This window comes from Numida meleagris, chromosome 1 (genome assembly GCF_002078875.1).
Source record: "Numida meleagris isolate 19003 breed g44 Domestic line chromosome 1, NumMel1.0, whole genome shotgun sequence".
NCBI classification, from domain to species: Eukaryota; Metazoa; Chordata; class Aves; order Galliformes; family Numididae; genus Numida; species Numida meleagris.
Genome location: NC_034409.1, coordinates 191,100,371 through 191,110,033, shown reverse-complemented (window position 1 = coordinate 191,110,033; position 9,663 = coordinate 191,100,371). Strand labels below are relative to the sequence as shown.

Genomic DNA, 9,663 nt, shown 5'->3' with positions numbered 1-9,663 from the left:
CCTTTCCTTTTTTCCCTTTCCTTACTTTTCCCTTCCCTTTCCCTTTCCTTTCTTTTCCCTTTCCTTCCCCGTCTTTCTTTGTCTTTCCTTTTCTTTTCTTCTCTTTCCTTGCTTTTCCTTGATCTTACTGCCATTTATAAGACATCTGGAGAGAAAATGAACCATGTGCCAAGTCAAGGAGGTGCTCCAAGCCTGAGCTGAGCCTTCCCAACACTTACAGTCCTTTGCCTGAAGGTGCAGATGCCAGCAAAGGATCCTCAGTGCCATCCCACCACTCTCCAGGGGCATCACATCCTGCCCTTCCATGTGGGAGTCTCCAACAGCATCACACCAACAGACTGGAAGGAGGAAAAACAGACTGTGTGCATGCTGCTGATTGGTCACCGTCACCTTGAGCTGCACACATCAGCCAGAAGAGCTCAGCAAAGAGCATTGCTGAACCTCCACTTCTATCCTACAGTTCTGGTTCACAGCCTGGATTCCCTCTTCTTACACTGCCATCTGCTTTCAGTTTCTTTTCTGAGAATTCAGGAGGTTTTACACAGGAAAAGAAGACATTTCATATAAAACGTGGCTAGTCATAATCACCGTGTGATATGGGATATATTCTATATTCTTTCCTTTCCCTGGCAGATGATAATTATAATTTATAACAAAGACTTTCAACAGTTTCTGCATAAGCCCTAATTATACCTTCCTTCTGCGTGGATCCCAGTATATGCAGCTCAAGACGAATTTCTCATGGACTGAATAGTAGCTGGCATTGAAGCAGAAGATCACAGTCCTTAGTGCACAGAAACCATAGGATCATCGAATTGTTAAGGTTGGAAAGACCACTAAGATCACCTAATGCAGCCATCAGCCCATCAGCACAGTGCCACTAACCCATGTCACTCAATGTGACATCCGCTCTTCTTGAACACCTCTAGGGACAGTGACTCCACCACCTCCCTGGGCAGCCCATTCCAAAGCCTCACCACTCTTTCTGAGAAGAAATGCTCCCTAATATCCAACCTGAGCTTCCCCTGGCACTAAGCCAAAAGCCATTACCTCTCATCCTACTGAAAAGATTGGGCTTACCACAGGAAATAACATACAAATGAGAAGTAGTAGGGGTTAATGAGGAATAATTGTTCCTCTAGCCACTGGAACAATATTTTTTTTCATTTTTTCATTCATTTAACGTGTTGTTGTACACTTCCAATGCATAATGGCTGTGGTTTTCAAGGCTATGGGGAGGTTTCCACTGAGGTTAATACCCTGTAGTTTGAAATAAATCAGTACAAACAACCAAGCCTGCTTAAAACAAATTCACCTGCAAATAGAGATGAACCCTTGCATCTCTTAGGGTTGCCAAGGGTGTTACAGAAAATCTTTTGGTCTGTTCCAGAGGGAGCATCATAGGAAATAACAGTCCAAAACTGAACAACATTTTTGCACAAAGCACTTTTACCTTTACCCCTATATCCCCCCAAAACTGTTCAGTCTCCATACTCCTGCAGGGAACCTCTCTCAACATGTTCTTGTGTTTGGAGAATGTGTGTTCCCAGTGTTCAATCCCTGGGGATGACTCATTGTCCACAATCAGTTGCAGAAACCTCATTTAATCATAATAATCACCATTAGGAATTACAGCTGTTTTACTTCATCTTCAAAGCACTTTATGGGCTGTATTAACAAATGCATGCCCAGGAATTATTGGCCAGTCCTCAGAGCATTTGCAATGGATTTTGTACAAATGCTTTCAGTTTTGCGTGGAAACAGGCAAGGGGAAATCATTATGTTTCCAAAAGGGTCTTGTGGTGTTACAATAGATTTTCCCTTGCCTGCTAGGAGTAGAACAAGTGTTTTGGATAAAGCCAGGGAATAGTAGCTCAAAAAAACAAAAAAAATAGAAGAAGAAGAAAGAAGAAGAAATAAAAGGAAAGAAAAGGAAAGAAAGAGAAAGAAAGAACGGGTGAAGACTGACTTTTCACAAATGTTGTCTGGACCCACACGCATTCCATCCCTTATTACGTAGAAACTTCCCAAAAGTGTGATTTTGGTTCAGCAAAGGTTGACACACCGCCTGAGCCTGACATCTGAGACATAAGACTGACTCATACGGGGATGGTTTCAGCTTGGGAAAGCTTCTTTTGAGGGAGTAATTCCCACCCTAGGGACTGCGCTTTTAATTATTTTTGACTGATGGTTTTCCTACATAGAGGTCCACCCCACCAACCTTCTGGAGAGATCCACCCAGCTCACTCTGCTGTTCTTCTGGAAAGGGGCTTTCCAGGACTGCCCACCAACCCTCCTTCTAGGAGGTTCCACCTCCCCATCTGCCCTCCAGTGAGTTCAAACAGTCCCAACTGTCCTTCCAGAAACTTCCATGGCACCTCTCATGTGACGGTGGAGGCCATCAAGCCATCTTGGTGGCCTCCAGCCCACACCAGCCTCAGTCCCCATGATCTGAAGGGCAAAGGCACAACCTCTTCATCACCATGGGTTCAGGTAGGGATGGGCAGGAAGGGCAGCAGCCCCTGCCATGGGGCTCACTGCCCTGAGGAAGGGATGCTCCAGAAACAAAGTGTCCAACTCAAGGTGTACTCCAAGCCCAAAGCAACAGTAACTACTGTCAATTTTATTGGTGATAACAGGGGAGAGGAAATGCTGACTGAGGACAACAAAGGAGTCTTCAACTCTTACATCAACCCCTGACCTGAGCAGAGGAGATTTTTATACCACAATATTTTTTTCCCATAGTTTCCCATGCACTAAAATGTGGGTAGGACCCAGTTTAGCCATGGAAAGGTCTCAAAAGCTAGGGCACACCAAAGCTCTCAAAAAAAAAAAAAAAATTAAAACATTGATATTCACCTATATGAAATGACTATGGGGATAATGTGCTTTTCAGGAACTACTTTCCCAGGTGTTCACACAGCTCCCAGTATGACAAAAGCTCTGATCCGGGGGCAGGGACCACTCATGCAGCACATGCAGCACTCTTGCAGAAGAGCCCAATATGAAACGCAACATAGGAAAAAATGTGAAGCAGGTGATTTTTTTTCCAAATGGAAAGAGTGAGATAGAAATAGTAATTACTTCATTACTATTTTCTCATACCCAAGCAGGTGTCATATTATGTAGACCCCAGAGTAGGGTAGGTGAGTTATATGGTACAGAAAACAAAGTGGGCCTATGAAAGCACAAGATTAGGGGTAGTACCCCAGGGCAGACCCGTCCTGTAAACCAGAGCTGGGTGGTGAAGGACTCCACCTGCAAAAAGCACTGGGATCCTGTTCCCAAATGTTCCTTCCAGGCTTTTTGAATACACAGCCATAGAAAGCTGAAGAGTTGAGAAATTCCCATCCAAGCAGCTGAAGACTCGCATGCAGTGCTGGGATGTGAGTAGATGAGCAAGGATACCTTGGCAAGGACAGAAAGTATTTGATTGCTCCAAGTGAGGAAGGAAATGTGTGACGTTAAAGCTTCTATTAATGCTGATTCATTAATGGGATTATCCTGAAGTGCCCCATAGATGTGATAAACCATCAGATTTGGGATCAGGACCCTAAGGAGGTTATTGCCTGCTAGACCAGAGCTTGGGGTGGGAGTTGAACCTCCCTGCATAAGACTCAACCCCACTAGGTGCATAGGGCACTTATCATGTAGAGTAGTGAAGGGTCTGTTCTACAGCACATACGTTTTCTTGGTGTGGTGGGAGACCATCACCACTTGGTCTTTCCTGGAAGCTTCACAGCACCTTCTGGGCGTGTTCAAAGTTACAGCTTTGCTTTATACATGGGGAATCTGAGGCACAGAGAGCAGCCCAGCTGGTCCAGATCAACAACCAGACAAACAGCAATAGCACAGTATCATTAAACTGGGCATAAATGCATTACAGATCAGAAGGTGTTCAGACAGAGGTGTTACAGAGACCTTGCACAATTAACAGATTGGTGGCCAGCCCCCAAAACACCCCAAAACATCCAAAGCACGGACCCACTGCACAGAGTTCAGTGGGACACAAGAGTTTCTTTGGCCCTGTTGGTGGGCTATCTGCAGTTCCTTTCCTCTGATTTTGACCCTGAGCTCCTTCATGTAACTGATTTATAACCTATAAGTTTGGGTTATCATAGAATCACAGAACGCTTTGAGTTGGAAGGGGACTTAAAACCACCCAGCCCCAACCCCTCCATAGGCAGGGACACCTGCCATCAGACCAGGTTGCCCCAAACCCCATCCAACCTGGCCTTGAGCATCCTGCCAAGGATGGGGCATCCACAGCTTCTCTGGGCAGCCTGTGCCAGGGCCCCACCACCTTCGTGGCCACGTGTTGCTGGCAGTGGAGGCTTTGCTCCATGTCCTGCCCATGCAGGATTCAGCTCTGTCCCATGGAGCACGTGGAGCCCAGCACAAGGCTTTGCCCCGGGTGGCATGCAGCTTTCTAAGAAGTCTCTTTCTCACCACTAAAAAGCAACTGCGGGGAGGCAAAAAGTGCTCCCAGAGCTCAAAGCCAGCCAAGTGCCAGGGGGAGGAGGAGGAATCAATCCCTTGGAAGAAATTTTTTTTTTAAAAAAGGAGCTCAGAAAGGGGGGAAACATTTCTTTGAAGATAAATCCCACTTTGTGCGGTTCAGCATGCCCTGGCTCGGCTCCCTCCCTGCTCCTACGAATTCCTGAGCGGCTCTTTGTGCCACGCTGCTCAGGGATGACGATGAGATTGGGACACAGCATGGGGGACCCTCCGCGTCCCCCCAGCTCCGGCCCCACTGAGGGCAGCACGTTCCCACCAGCACCATCTCCAAGGGGAGACTTTGTCCGCTGGCCAAAAGAGAGGAAGAAAAGAGGTCTGGAGATCACATACCTCTGTCGGCAGCTCCGCAGAGAGCTATTCAGCCTGGACAAAGGACGGGGGCCTGGGACGGTCACTTCTCTGAAGCCCCCAGTGCCAGCCCTCCCCCAGGCTGCTGGAGTTAATGGGCTTGGAGCAAAACACCCCTGCAAGGAAGGCATGCTTTCCATGTCAACAGCCAGAGCTTTCTCTTTTACAGCATCTCTATGCATCAGGGCTGGCCCATTCTTATGCCGTAAAAATGCGGTTCTGCTGTTTCCAGAGCAAAACTCTTTCTAGCTCGTTAAACACTTCTGCAACTCTGCATCTCAGTAAAGTTTTGAACAAACTTTGGGATGAAGGGATGGTCTGATGCTCAAAATCCAAGTCCAAGTCCCCCATCAGGTTGCTCAGAGAGGTGGTGGTACCCCATCCCCAGAGATACCCAAGCTCTGGATGGGCTCTGAGCACCTGATGGAGCTGTGGGTGCCTCTGTTCATTGCAGGGGAGTTGGACCAGATGGCCGTTAATGAATGGTCTCTTCCAACTCAAATGATTCTGTGATTCCGCTGATTCTGTTCTATGATCCTGACACCAGAATCCCGATGGAGTGGAGCCATCGCCCAGAACTTCAGTTTCCCTCCACAAAACAGGGCAGCTCTTTCTCTTCATTAGGGAGAGAACACAGGGAACATTCATTCCCTGTGCCATTTTCCACGAAACAAGGACACGCCAAAAGCACAATGAGAGCAGCAGATGAGAACTACGTGGCTCATTTGATTCTCACCCCTTGTGAAAAGGTGCAGGGTCTGCTCAGCAAGGCAGAATGCACAGTGGGCATCACACTACGCAGACAATACTTGTGCAGGATGTCCTCAGGACTTGGAGCACCCAGCACTGCCAGCTCTTCTGGATCAGCATCCAGCATCTGGTTGCCCAGAGAGGTTGTGGATGCCCCATCCCTGGAGTTATTAAAGGCCAGGTTGGATGTGGCTCTGGGCAGCCTTGTCTAGTGGTTGGCAACCCTGCACATAGCAGGAGGGTTGAAACTAGATGGTCATTATGGTCCTTTTCAACCCAGGCCATTCTATGATTCTATGATATGATTCTATGATCTGTTGGTCTTCCTGGAACAGTGGTTGGACTCACATCCCCCACATCTGAATGGTTACAGCTGGTGAAGAAAAATAGGCACAGCTCAACCCATTCAAGGACAGATGTTTTAAGCAGGCAGGATGAGATGTCTCAGACACATCCAGAGTGCTGTAGCATGAATCCAGCCCAAGAAGAAGGCGCTTTCATCACTCAAACCCAACAAGCCCATCCCAGCACTCCTTCAAGGACCTTCTGCATCCTGGGCTTCATGAGTTGTCTTTATACAGCTGTGGCACTCGGGCACCAAAGGGCACTGCTATGTAGAAGACCACCCCATAGAAAATCTCAGAGCAGTCAGACATCAGCTGATGAGATAAGGAAAGTGTTTCCCAGGATGTGGAAGAGCCAGGCACTACCAGGCACATGATGGACTTTGCCCTGTTGTAATGCCTCATATTCACAGAATGGCCAAAAACACCCATCCTCCCAAGCAGCATTCACAGTAACCCAAGAGGAGGATGGGATTGTTGCAGCCTGAGAGCAGGGGAGGGAAGGAAGAGGTCACAGGGGTGAAGCACTGAGGTGGGGGTTGGAAAATCTGGGGGGAAGGAAAAGCAAAATGGTTTGGTGTCATTCACCTGCATTATATGCACAAATTGGGTTTTGCCCAACTAGAAAGTGTTAAAAACTTTGCAGGGAAACAGAGCACTCAGGAGAGAGCCATGGTGACCCCACAGAACCTTTCCGATTGCCTTAAGGCATGAAGGCATGAATCAATTAAAGCAATCACAGAGCAAAGGTTAATCAGTAGCAAGTACATCTTAAGAAATAAGCAGTCATTTAAAAAGCAATTGCTCTTGCCAGTTCTGCCAACTCTATCCCCTCCCTCCCCCTCTCCCCCCAGTTTTCTAAAGTGTCTTTTATTTCTCAAACTCTGGAGACTTTCCAAAACAAGTCCAGGATTAGGAGCAGGAAGGGACCAGATGGAATCATGCTCCAATCCTGACTCCAAAACATTTCTACACAAGCGGTGAGACTCCAGCCTCATGCATGCAGAGATGTCCTTCTTTCTTATTGCACCCAGTAGCAGACATGACATCAAAACCACCCCCATGGGCAAACTGCACCATTGTAACAGTTGACTTCTTGCCCCTGTCACTTTTCCATGCAAGTGCTGGCTTAAGACAAGAGCTGGTGTGCTATGGTGGCTCCAAGGGCCAGCTCTTGGCACCACACCTGGGGATAACAAGTCCAAGGACAAGGTTCTTCATCTTCTTCCTACAGCATCATATGCACTACCTAGACCACAACCACCCAAGCAGCAGAAAGGATGTGAGCCGGGAGGATGGAGCATCCATCCTGACCCTGAGAGCAGGTCCTCATCCTGCTTAACACAGCATCTCTCCTGTGGACACTACAAAGCCCTGCTGGGCAATTAGGGACAGGAGAGAACGATCAGTATGAGGCCAGGATCTGGGCAGGATAAGATCATAGAATCGTAGAATCATGAGGGTTGGAAAGACCAATCAGGTCATCCAGTCCAACCATCAGCTCATGCCTGTAACCACTCACTCAGCGTGACATCCACCTTTTTCTTGAAAACCTCCAGGGACAGTGACTGTTCAGCCCTCTAAGGTCTCACTCTCCTTCCCTCTTTTTTCCTGGAGGGGACAAAGAAAGGATGAAATGCTGCAGATGCCAATGTCCTTCTGGTGAGCAGTTGCAGGGAACAAGAACCAAGACCACCTTCCCTTTACAGGGGATCTCACCAAACAAAAAAACCCTCAGCCACCAAAAAGCCAGCACATGAAGGGTGAGGTGAGGATGAGATGCTGAAGGGATGAGCACCTGCAGGCAGCGTCCTCTGCTCCCTTGTACAAGGTGTCCAAAGCTGGAGCAGAGGCTGCAACGTGGAGCCAAGCCCAAGCTCAGGCTGGTGCAAAGGCATAGAATCATAGAACCATAGAATGGTTTGGGTTGGAAGGGACCCCAAAGATCATCTTGTTCCAACCCCCTGCCATGGACGGGGTTGCCAAGCACTAAATCAGGCTGCTCAGGGCCCCATCCAGCCTGGCCTTGAACACCTCCAAGGATGGAGCATCCCCAAAATGGTCCATGGTACATCAAATGTACCCTCTCCAATCTATTCTATCCATGTCACCTCCCTTTCCTTCTCCTTACTGAGAACTGCATTTTCATCGCCCCAATGGCACATAAAGCTCACAAGACACCATCAAGTCACCTCCCCAATCTGATGCCATTCCATAAGCAAGTCACAGGGCTGCTCGTGGAACCCATCGAAGTTTTCCAAGTGCCCTAGAAATCTCACACACTTTTTAAACATTTCAATAGCAAAGTTGGAAAGGAAGAGGCAGCTTTGGCTCCTTTTACATCCAGAGGGGTTTTTTTAATTAAAATCCAGCTGGTCCCACAGCACTTTCTGCGTTTTCTTTAGTGAAATGGAGCTAAACACTTCCAGCAGCTGTAGGAAATTACTTCCATTCTCTCTTGCCCTTCCACCTGGAGTCTTGTGCCGGAGGATGAATGCAGAGACACCCCACTGGGAGAGCAGGAATCCCAAAGAAAGGAGAAGGAGTACACCATAGGCTGGACCTCCAGCCAACCAAAACCCGCATTACCCAACCCAAACCCACATTATCCAAACCAAGCCAACATTATCCGACCCAAACTTGGCCCAGGGCTGGTCCCCGGGTTTCCAACAGCTCACCAAGACACTCTCCTTCCAGATTTACACCTGCACCACGGACCCTACATCAAGGCTCCCAGCGTGGGGAAGGGACACTATTGCCCACCCAAGGGACACAAGGGATGCATTGGACCTGAGTGTCATTGCCGGCTCTCAGCCTCCCTGAACGGGTCGTGATTATTTGCAGCTGTTCCCAGATGTTCCCCTTCCACGGGTTATTTGTTCCCGGGACGACCTCCCCGTTCACACGCCATGGGAAGAAAGAGAGAGGCTCCTTTCTCCCCATTCCTATGGAAACAGCCCTTTATCCGAGAGGCATTAGGAATGCTCGCCCGCCGCTTCCCTCCCTCCAGCCCCACGGCCACCCACTGCTCGTACCTCGTCCCAGCTCCTTCCCTCCTCTCCACAGCTCACAGCAAACTCATCTGAGAGAGAATCTGGGCTGCTCAATGCCTTTTCCTCCCCAGGAAGCCACCAGAAACCCCCCAAAATTGCAGATAATCCCCTTCGCTCCCCCTCTGTCATCGATTCTCCCCATTCTCCAGCTTTCCAGGCTTTGTTTTCTCTACCCATGCAGAAAACGGTTCAGTCTCACCAGTGCTGGATGCCAAGCAACACTCCCAGAACTCTGAAGAATTAAAGAAAAGTCATCGAAATCCCCCCGCTGCGGTGCTAACTTTTAGAGCAGGCAGGGACAAGTCAGAGGGATGCATTTCACCCAAGATCATCTTTCGAGTGAGGATGCTGGAAGGAGCTCACCTCAGCAGGGTGCACGTGCAGGGGTGCTCCTTCTCTCTGTTGCACTTGGGTGACGGTGTCCTTTGCTCGTGACACTCCGGGTCCCAAATGGTGGCACAGCTCCGTGACACCCAGCATTAGAGAGGCTGCGGAGCCGTCCCTCCCACGGTAGGAGGGGCCACGTGAGGCTTAATAAATTCAGTCCTCAAGGCTGGAAGAATTCAAATCCCATCACGGGACGTGGGCAGCCGCTCACTGCACAGCTCCGGGAGAAATTGAGTGAGACCAGGTAAGGTCCATCCCATGCA

The 9,663-nt window shown here is 48.8% G+C and overlaps 1 protein-coding gene across 3 annotated transcripts in view; it reads right to left on the bottom strand.

Annotated features, from left to right (window-relative positions):
- Nucleotides 1-9,456, bottom strand: part of GDPD4 (glycerophosphodiester phosphodiesterase domain containing 4) — a 34,672-nt gene extending 25,216 nt beyond the window's left edge. The window contains exons 1-2 of one of the 3 annotated variants that reach the window (XM_021388744.1): nt 2,222-2,321; nt 219-338 (exon numbers count right to left, since the gene is read on the bottom strand). The gene's annotated coding sequence lies outside the window, so the exon portion shown is untranslated. Of the gene's footprint in view, nt 1-218; nt 339-2,221; nt 2,322-9,376 lie in introns of those variants that run through there. The other 2 variants (XM_021388735.1, XM_021388753.1) reach the window with 2 other exon arrangements.